We start from the raw sequence: 11,619 nt of genomic DNA, 5'->3' as shown, positions 1-11,619 counted from the left end.
GAAAAGGAATGAAGTAATGATGCATGAATTAACTTTGAAAGCATTATTCTAAATGAAAGAACCCAGATACAAAAGACTACATGTTGTATGGTTCCATTTATATAAAATGACCTGACTAGGCAAATCCATAAGGACAGAAAGTAGATTAGTGGTTTCTAGGGAATGAGGGGATGGCAAATTGGGAATAGCTGCTAACAGCTGAGAAGTCTCTTTTCAGAATGATGGAAATGTTCTGGAATTAGATACTGGAGATGATTACACAACATTGTACACATCAAAATGGTGAATTTTGTGTTATTTGTATCTCAGTTAAAATTGTTCACACACACACACACACACACACACACACACTTTGAGAAGATCCACAACTTCCCTATGCCCCTGTTAACTGTAGCTTTATTAATTGATCAGCATCAGAATTCCTATTAAAGTTGTAGTAATTAAGGACATTGTCTATGAGAGTGACTAAGATGTTGGCATGTGAGAGAGCAGGTGTCCCACTGCCTAGGACAGCTGGTTTGGATGACATACAAACTACCATCACAGGATGTTTTCATTGGGCTCAAGGTCAATTTTAACAGTTGTAAAGACATTAGACACAGTTTTCCTAGGGGTATGGGAAAAGCTGGTCAGCTTCACACTTTATTGAGAAACAACTAACATCTTGAATTCCATAAAAACACAAGGCCAAGACAAACAATAATGATGGAAAATGACCTAAAATTAGATGTAAGTGATTGAACTCTAAGTAGATTCCTGGTACCAGCTATGAAGTGGAAAGGAAGAAGAGGAAGTTGACAATCTTGCTTTAAAAGACATCCTTCTCCTTTTGTGGCCATAGCTATACGAGATCGGATAATTAAGTTTGCAAACGGGTTGCAATGATGTTGCTAACCTTTATGGATATCAGAGAGATTATTCATTATGAATTTGTACCAACTGGACAGTTAACCAAGTTGACTATTTGGAAGTGCTGGAAAGGCTGCATGAAAAATTTAGATGATCTGAACTTTTTGCCAAGAATTTATGGCTCTTGCATCATGACAATGCACCAGCTCACATGGCAATGTCTGTAAGGGAGTTTTTAGCCAGTGAACAAATAACTGTATTGGAACACCTTCCCTACTCACTTCATCTGGCCCCCAATGACTTCTTTGTTTACCTGAAGATAAAGGAAATATTGAAAGGAAGATGTTTTGATGACATTCAGGACATCAAGTGTAATACGACAATAGCTTTAATGGTCATTCCAGATAAAGAGTTCCAAATTTGCTTTGAAGGGTGGACTAGGCACTGGTGTTGGTGCATAGCTTCCCAAGGGAAGTACTTTGAAGGTGACCATAGTGATATTCAGCAATGAGGTATATAGCACTTTTTCTAGGATGAGTTCACAATCTTAATTGTCAGAACTCATACACAAGTATAAATGATACTCCACCATTGTGGATATATTTTATGTGCGTGACCCTGGGAAATGTGCTTTAACTGTTAGTACATATAGAAAGTATTACTATTATTCTTATTATACTTTTAGACTGAGTATAAAAGAGGTCAAGATGATCCAGGATTGGCCCACAAAGTTCATGTTTCCAACCTCTTCCCCAAACCATCTCCGTGGGTGCTTGTGAACCAATTCCACCAGCCTCTCATGAACATCTTAGACTAAATTGCTAGTATTTTTTGGCATTTAGATACCGAATAGAGACAGTTCCTCTGGGAACCTGGCTGTGTTCCCTTCAGAGGTGTTGCATAGATGCACTGGCCTTTGGAGCAAAACCAATTCCCACATCAAGGTCAATTCCTGTTACGAACAAAAGGCAAGCTGAGACAGAGGCTCACAAAGATTTCATGGGGTCAGATGGAAAATAGACTCTTAAGGAAGGAATGTAGGTTCAGACACAATGGATGCTGGAAATGAAGAGCATATTTGGGTCTGAGAGAGTTATACGGAACTCAAGAGCAGAATTTCTAGGCTCCGTACTTCAAGCCTCACCCAAAAAGGATGGGATTTGAATCCTAACTCCACATGTATCTTTACAGCCAGCTTCTTTCCTTCTACAACTTGCTGGGTTGGGCCTTGGTTCCTTGGTTTTAATGAAGTGATCCTTACAGAGATAACATACTCCACATTGTAAGTGTCAAGCATCCTGATCATATACCTTAAGGAGTCCATTTATACCTTAGCAACACTTTCTCCAAAGGCACTCATATTTCTGGCAAATAACAAGCTAGTAAACAGGATTTAAAATGCCACCTACCTGAATTACCAGTTTTACAAATGAAATCTTCAAACCTTTTTTCCCTTTTTCCTGAATCCACAGCCACAGCTGCATCTTTGCTCACTCATCCTCCTTGGCCTCCCATGTAGGCCTGTCACTTAAGAACCTTCTCTGTAATTCCCATGTCAGATGAGTTTGAGCCCTGCATGACTATGATTTTTTTAACCGAATAAAAATTTGAGCACAAATTTCAATGATGCAGCACCTACAGGTATGCAATTCAGTAAGTTTACACATCAATGTATACAAAAAATAAAATACAACTAAAATTAATGAACACGTTCTATTGACTTATGTGTTTTATTATATTTTAAGATTTTTATTAAAAATATAGCTAACACATAACGTTACATTAGTCTCAGGGGTGTAACATAATTATTCAAGATTTATGTACCTAAAGAAGTGATCACCATGATTAGTCCAGGAACCATGTAACACCATACCACACTGTCACAATATTATTGACTATATTCCCTATGCTGTATATTACATCCCCATGACTTATTTGTTTTATACCTGTAAATTTGAACCTCTTATGCCCCTTCACCTTTTCTCCCCATTTTTTAATTTGTCAAATACAGTTGACAGTCAATATTATTTTATATTAATTTCAGGTGTACAAAATAGTGGTTAGATATTTACATAATGTAAGAAGTGATCCCCCTGACTAGTACAGTACTCACCTGGCACTATACATAGTTATTACCATGTCATTGACTATTTCTATATGCTTTACTTTACATCTCCATGAGTGTTCTGTAACTACCAATTCATACTTCTTAACCCCTTCACCTATTTCACCCTGCCCCCCAAACCCTCCCATCTATCACCTCCATGAATCTAGTACCCACCTGACACTATACAGTCATTACAATATTAATGACTATACTGCTTATGTTATACCTTACATCCCCATGACTACTGTGTAACAACCAATTTGTACTTCTTAATCCCTTTCCCTTTTTATACCCACACCCCCCAAATCCCCTCCCATCTGGCAACCATCAAAACGTTTTCTGTATCTATGAGTTTGTTTCTGTTTTGTTTATCCTGTTCTTTAAAGTCCACATATAAGGAAAACCACATTGCATCTGTGTTTCTCTCTGACATACTCCAGTCAGCACAACACCCTCCAGGTCCATCCATATCACTACAGATGGCAAGAACCCACTCCCTTCCATGGTCGAACAATATTCTATTGTATATATGTACCACCTACTCTTTTTTTTTTCATTAATTCCAGGTGTACAAAACAATGTAATAGACATTTACACCCCTCACAAAGTGATAACCCCTCTTCCCCAATCTACTACCTCTCTGACATTGTATATAGCTGTTAGAATTCCATTGACTCTATTCCCTATGCTGTACTCTACATCCCGTGACTATATATATATATATATATATATATATATATATATATATAAAATTATAGTTGACATTCATTATTATTTAGCTTCAGCTTCAGGTGTATAATGTTGTATGTCAACTATAGTTGTACCACCTACTCTTTATTCATTCATCCGCGGACGGACATCCAGCCAGGCTGCCTCCACATCTTGGCTATTGTAAACACTGCTGCAATGAACATAATGATGCACATGTCTCTTTAAAGTAGCATTTTGGGTTTCTTCAGATAAATACCCAGAAGTGAGATTACTGGGTCCTTCTTTGTCTCTTATCATAGCCTTTGTTTTAAAGTCTGTTTTGTCTAGTATAAGTATTACAACCCCAGCTTTTTCTTTTCCAGTTTCATGAAATATCTTTTTTCATCCATTTACTTTCCATCTGTGTGTGTCTTTCAATCTGAAGTGAGTCTTTTGTAGGCAGCATATGTAAGGGTTTTGTTTTCTTATCCTCTTAGCCCTCCTATATCTTTCGATTGGAGCATTTAATCAATTTACATTGAAAGTAATTATTAATAGATATGTATCTATTATTATTTTATTATTCATAATTTTCATCTTTTTTTCCTGTCTTAAAGAAGTCCCTTTAAGACAACAAAGATGGTGCGTTAAGTAAACACAGTGCTTACCTTCTCTCACAACCACATCAAAATTACAACTAATCTACAAAACAACCATTATCGAGAATCGCCTAAAATAAAACTGAACTGAAGACTTTTAACTAAAGATGTGCAGAAGAAGCCACATCTAGACTAGTAGGAAGGGCGGAGACATGGAATAGGCTGGTCCCACACCCATGTGTGACCATTAAAGATTGGGAGGGGTATTACAGCTGTGGGAGTCTCCCCCCCCCACTCCAGAGGAGCGAGAGGTCCCAGCCCCACCCCAGCCCAGGGTTCCAGTACTGGGGAAAGAAGTCCCCATAGTTTCTGGTTGTGAAAACCAGCGGAGATTGTGACTGAGTGAGACTGAGTGCAGCTGCACTCCCAGGCACACCTCTTAAAGGGACCGTGCGCACGGACTTACCCACCAATAGAGTCACGTGCTCTGAGCTCCAGTGCTGGGGCAGCGGCTGGAGAGGCGGCAGGGCCATGGGGGTTCAGGGGGGACTGAGTTGTCTGGCTTGGAATGGGGGCTGGTGAGGTGGCTTTGTCCTGGACGGGGGAGCTGGTGGAGGCTGGCAGCTGGCAGAGGTCATGGTTTCTTTGCTGAGCCCTCCCCCTTCCCAACGTGCGAACATAGGCGGCCACCATATCTGAGTCTCTGACGCTCACTCACCACGCCCTGACGATTTGAGACCCGGACTTGCCCAACTTTCGGGCATGCCCAGGCTGCTTCCAGTGGCTTTTTCCTGCAGACTGACTGCCTCGTCTCAAGCTGCAGACTTTCCTGGGGTCACACAAAGGTTTGCAGAACCCAGACAAGCAGCATCTGGCTTGAGAGTGTCCTGTATCTCTGGCTAAGTGTGGCACTAGCGGCAGCCAGCCTTGGTTCATGGCTTGGCCTCTCAAGGCGCTTCCAAGCACAGCACAGGTGGCAGCCATCTGAGAATTTCTTTGTGGCTCCTGCTGGGTGGGCTCAGGTAGGGCATGGGCTGTGGCTGAACTTGACCTACAGCACATACCCTCCAAGGTATGTACCCCCAGTAGCCAGCTTCAAAACGAGATGAAGCACTGCCCAGCCACCTCCAAGTTGACACACCCAAAGGGCAGATTGGGCAAGCCCCAGAGTTCTGCTGAGGCAGATCCTGCTCCATAAGATCAGCCCCTGCACATCTCTTCCACTGTAGCCTAGGCCAGTCCTCACAACCAGTGAGCCCAAGGGTCAGTCCCTTCCATTGATGTGCAGTTATCAACCAAGGCTCAACTACAAGAGGAGGGCACACACAACCCACACAAGGGACACACCTGGAGTATGTGGGTCAGGTGACCAGAAAGACTGCACCACTGAACCCCACAGCACAGCTGCTACATAAGGCCACTCTACTAAGACCAGAAGACAAAGCAGCCCTACCTAATACATAGAAACAAACATAGAGAGGCAGCCAAAATGGGGAGACAAAGAAACATGTCCCAAATAAAAGAATAGAACAAAGCTTCAGAAAAAGAACTAAGTGAAACAGAAATAAGCAATCAATCAGATGCAGAGTTCCAAACATTGGTTATAAGAATACTCACTGACTCAGGGAGAGCATCAACAGAGAGATAGGAAGCATAAAAATGGAGATGAAAACCATGAAAAAGAACCAGTCAGAAATAAAGAATACAATAACGGAAACGAAGCATATAGTACAGGGAATCAAGAGTAGATTAGATGAATCAGAAGATCCAACCAGCAATGTAGAAGATATGGTAGCAGAAAACACCCAACAGGAACAGCAAAAAGAAAGAAGAATCCAAAAAACTGAGGAAAGTTTAAGGGGCCTCCAAGACAATATCAAAGGCACCAACATTCATATTATAGGGGTGCCAGAAGGAGAAGAGAGAGAGGAATTGAAAACCTATTTGAAGAAATGACAGAAAATGACAGAAAACTGCCATAACCTGGTAAAGGAAATGAACATACAAGCCCAGGAAGTGCACAGACAGTCCCAAACAAGATGAACTCAAAGAGGTCCACTTGTTTAAAATAGGAAAGGTCTTTCATGTATGGAAGATAATAGGCATGTTCATTTAGCATATAGAATACAATAATACCTTGGTTTGCGAGCATAATTCATTCCAAAAACAAACTACTCATATTGCAAGACATCAATCGCTTGCCAAGTTAAAATGTATTAGAAATGTTTGCTTGACTTGTGGAACACTTGTAAACCAAGTTACTCGCAATCCAAGGTTTTACTGTATCTGGAATTAGAAAACTTGTGTAGAATTCCTTCCTCCAACTCTTCCCAGCTATGTGAACTTGAGTATAATTTACTCAACATAGGAGCACCTAAATATATAAAACAAATATTGACCAACATAAAGACAGAGATCAATAGTAATACAATCATAGTTAACCTAAATCTCAATTTTCTCATCTGTGAAATGGATTAGGTTTCCTCTTGAATACTCCAATAACGTCTTGCACATACTGCCTTCATTTTACTATTTATCACACTATGTTGTAATTGCCTAGTGACTTATCTGTATCGCTCACCTTTTCACAGAGGCATCCCTTGTCTATAATCTAAAGATTTTAGTCACACACATACCAATGTATTGTCATTGCTGAGCCTTGGGGAATGCTTATCAAGTGTTTCTGAATGGCTGTGTAAGGTGGTTAAACCAATTTACTCTCCCACAAGAAGCATGGGAGTTCCTACTTCCCAGCATCCTCACCACACTTGATGTTTTCAGACATTGATTTTTTTCAATGATGACTATATAAAATGAGCAATCATTTTAATATGCATTTACCTGATTATTGGCAAGCTTGAGTAATTTTTTTTTAGCTGAGCCATCCTGCCACCTGTTGGCAGCTCAGCGGCTGCTCAGCTCAGGCCGGGATTCAAACCGTTGTTGCTCAGAGCTCGAACTCTTGAGTGAGCTCTTAACTAACTGAGCCACTCAGCTGGCCCTTGAGTAATAATTTTTATATGCTTGTTGTCCAGTTGGGTATCTTTTTCTATGAAGTGCCAAATTCCATCCTTGGCTCATTTTCCTGTTGGGATTTTTGTCATGAAGATTTATTGTCATTTTATATATTCTGTGTATAAATCTATTGTTCTATAGCTTTAGAAATATTTAGTTTGCCTGTGTGTCTTGCTTTTTCACTTTTTTATAGTGTCTTTTGAATCATTTACATCAATTGGTATTGTCAACATAAGAAATGTCCAAACCTGTAGAGAAATTTAATGCAAATATTTGAGCCAAACTGACAATTGCCGGGAAGCAAAAATACGGATTAAGAAAATGCTCCAGAGAATGGCAGTTTTGCAGCTTATTTTATACATTAGAATCAAATAAGGAGATGTAAAGAGGGTTACATGAAATCCATTGGTTTTAGATTAAGGGGGTTGGAGAAAGCAAAGCAGGGAAATCTCTGGGATTGGATGAAAAGTAAAATGGAGAGACACACACTTCTGTTACATTGGTGGGCACAAGATAGTTAATAATTAACATTTTACAGTACATAGAGATGGCATTTGGGAAACAAGAAAACAAAGAGGGGTTCTGTGGTCTTCTGCTCTGGTGTGGTGGTTTGTGCCCTGAGGGGTCCGAAAAAAGGGATTGCTCTGACATTTCAAGGATATGTTATTTCAGATGCTAAAAGACAATAGACAAGCTCACTTAAGGTGAAGATTGACTTTGTCAAGGAAGCTATAGGCCAAGGATGTGACTACTGGCCGTGATCCGCTTTTAGTTAAGAATTGTTATGTTCAGACCACGTATGAGGTTAATTTCAGTTTCTGAGTTTGTAGGGCCTGCCATGCAGGCCTCCACTGAGCTTGTCAGGTTTAGTATGTGGCCCTTTTTCTGTCCACAGTATTTTTTTTTAAATAGCAATGTATTATATTGGTCCTCTTCGCATAGGGCTTTGGGAAATGCCAGTGGATAACATGTTTTTTTTTGTTTTAAAGATTTTTTTTATTGGGGAATTGGGGGATGGGAACAGTGCTGGGGAATCTGGGGAAGGGGAACAGACAAGTTGCTGTCCTTTTGTTCTTCAGTCTAGTTGTGGAGGACGTTGCTTCACTGGACCAAGTTGGCACCATCATTGCGCCCTTCCCTGATGAGGCAGATCAGTTGCTGGCCTGTGGATGGCCACTCAAGCTGGCTGCCGGCCACACACTGCACCCATGCCAACCCACTGCACCAGGGGCTGCAGCCTAGGAGGTCACCGTCACTGGTGACTCACGGCAGCCCAGCTCCAGGTTGAGCTGTTGTTCAGCATCTTACCTGTAGAGAGCAGTGTCACTGGCCCTCACATGTGGGATCCGAACCGGGGCCCTCTGGCATCCCAAGCCAGCTCTTAACCAACGCACCACTCGGCCGGCCTTGTCCACAGGATTTTTAAGTCAGTATTCTGTTTATGTGAACATTGCTTCACAAGTATTTGAAATGAATAAATCATAAAGGGTTTAAATGTAGGTTACAAGGAATTAATTAAAGGCTAGTAGCACTAGGAGAATTCTTATCTTTTCTTCTTTGAGTTTTGGGATACTAAGTTCAAAGCAAAAATGCAATTATTTTGAGAAATTTCCTTGGCCTTCAAAATTTAGCTAGCAAATGCTTATTAAAAAACATTTTTTTAAAGACAATACCAAATGATGGCAAGGATGTGGAAAAACAAAAACTCTAATTCATTGCTGGTGGGAATGCAAAATGGTGCAGCCAATTTGGAAGACATTTTGGCAGTTTCTTACAAAACTAATTGCTGGATCAAAACCATATAATTCAGCAGTTGCATTCCTTGGTATGTACCCAAATGAATTGAAAACTTATGTCCACACAAAAACATGCACACAAATGTTTATAGCAGCTTTATTCATAAGTGCCAAATCTTGGAAGCAACCAAGGTGTCCTTCAATAAGTGAATGGATTAATAAACTGTGGCACATCCAAATAATGGAGTATCATTTAGTGCTAAAAAATTGAGCCATTAAGCCATGAAAATACATAGAAGAAACTTAAATGCATATTACTAAGTGAAAGGAGGCAATCTTAAAAGGCTACATACTGAATGATTCCAACTATGTGACATTTTGGAAAAGTCAAAACTATGAAGACAGCCATAAAAGTCAGGGGTTGCCAGGAGTTAGGGGGAGGAAGGAATAAATAGGTGGAGCACAGAGGAATTTTAAGGAAGTTACAATACTCTGTGTGATAACATAATGATGGACATGTCATTACAGATTTATCCAAATCCATAGAATGTTCAACACCAAGAGTGAATCACAATGTAAACTATGGACTTAGGGTTATGGATGTATCAGTAAAGGTTCACCAATTATAACAAATGTGCCACTCTGGTAGGGGATGCTGATAATGGAAGAGTCTATGCATGTGAGGAGTCGGGGGTGGGAAGGAGGTGTATGAGAAAAAAATATATATATAATAAACCTTCCTCTTAACTGCTCCAAAATTATCTAAAGAAACAAATAAATAAATACATAAATAAAATGCATTTCCCTTACGAGTCAAGTTGAACATATTTTAATATGTTTAAGTTGCATTTCAACATATTTTTTTATGAATGTATTTTGAAACAAATTTTGCAGAATTTTTGGTCCTTCATTTCTCTATTAAAAGAATTATTCATGTATTTAGAACATTAGACCTTTAACTGTGATATAAATTTTCTAAATGTTTTCTCCTAGGTTGTCTTTTTAAATTTTTTATAACCTTTTGTTATTATAGAAACAGTACATATGCACTGCAGTAAAATTAGAAAACATAAAAGAGTGAAAATATGAAAACTAAATTACATGTTCCCACCATCCAGAGATTACCACAGTTAACATAAGTAGATCCTTTTGTGTTGATTATCTAAAAATGTTTCATATAAATCATTCTGGACCATGACATAATGATTTTGAATACATTGCTAGATTCATTTCATTAATATTTCATTAATGACATATGTATTCTCCTTGGTGAAATTGTTCTATTGTCATGGTTCATTTTTCTCAGGTGCAGTACTGAATTTACTATTGCATTTGATTGCACAGTATTGAGAAAATACTGATTTATACAGATAAATATTTATAAACTTGTTATGTAAAACTGTGTGCAAATTATTTCACATTTTTACTATTGATAGGTAAAGTCCATATCTCCTCTCCTTAAATCTAGGCTTAGTGACTCATTCATTTAAAATAGCTTACCCTGAAATAGCTTTACACTCTTCATTTAGCTGATAGAAAAAGAAGCCTTGTTCAAAGTTCTTTCCAAAAAATGAGCTAACCTGGCAGCAGTATTTAATAAATCAGTGGTCTCTAACACTTTTAGTATATGACACATATAAGTGTATTCATGACTTTTATTGGAACTTTTAAAATAAACTTTAAAAAACTAAGTCAAGTTTACGCAGGCGCACTGCCGCCGCGGGTGGGCGGAGCTGGTCAGATTGAGTGGCTGAGGGAGGGAGACCACTGTGGGTGGCGAGGCCGCCGTGGGAGGCGGCTAGAAGAAGAGGGACTCGCTAGGGACTGCGAACTCGCCAGCACACCTCATTATCAAGGATCTTGGAGAAATTCATTCAAAGCTCTTAGATCACAGACCAGTTATTCAAGGCAAAACCCATTATTCTGTGAAAGAATTTGAAGGAAAACGTGGTGTTCCAGAAATGCGAGTTCTTGAAAATCTGAGGAATATGATCCATGAAACAAATGAACATACTCTTCCCAAATGTAGAGAAACAATGCAAGACAGCTTAAACGAAGTTCTCCAGAGATTGCAAGCAGCTACTGACTCAGTCTGTAGACTGACTCCAAGAGAGGGAGCAGGAACGGAAAAAGATTTATAATGACCATTTAATAGCTAATGAAAAACAGCATATAATCCAGTGGGAGGAGTTCATGAAAAAACAACAAAAAGGCTGAAACGGAGGAAGAGCACAGAAAAGCTATGGAGAGGCTTAAAGAACAATATGTGGAGATGGAGAAGGACCTAGCAAACTTTTCAACCTTTTAAGAATTTGACACAACAATTACAAACTGATGAGAAAACATTGACTTCCACCAAAAAATGATTCTCACCAAAACATTTAGCCTCTGCTTCAAGCTTAGCAATATATTCAGTGGCGCTCAAGTCAGAAGAAAGGAACTTTTACTGGAGTCTTAATTAAATGTTTACTAGCAGAAGAGTGCTATACTTTTTCAGTTTTAAGTGCCTATATATGGTTATTTGAATGGGGAAGAGTAGGAGGAAAATGGGATAAATTTACTCTTTGTTAATCAGAATTGGTCTTCTTTTCCATTAATTGTCTCAGAGAACTGTAAGCATAAA

At 39.3% G+C, this 11,619-nt stretch overlaps 1 pseudogene; it reads left to right on the top strand.

Annotated features, from left to right (window-relative positions):
• The first annotated feature begins 2,475 nt into the window (after positions 1-2,475).
• On the top strand, positions 2,476-11,304 carry LOC109392834 (biogenesis of lysosome-related organelles complex 1 subunit 5 pseudogene; annotated as a pseudogene).
• The last annotated feature ends 315 nt before the right edge of the window (positions 11,305-11,619 follow it).

This window comes from Hipposideros armiger, unplaced genomic scaffold (genome assembly GCF_001890085.2).
Source record: "Hipposideros armiger isolate ML-2016 unplaced genomic scaffold, ASM189008v1 scaffold_350, whole genome shotgun sequence".
NCBI lineage: Eukaryota > Metazoa > Chordata > Mammalia > Chiroptera > Hipposideridae > Hipposideros > Hipposideros armiger.
This window is presented reverse-complemented; position numbering and strand designations above follow the sequence as displayed.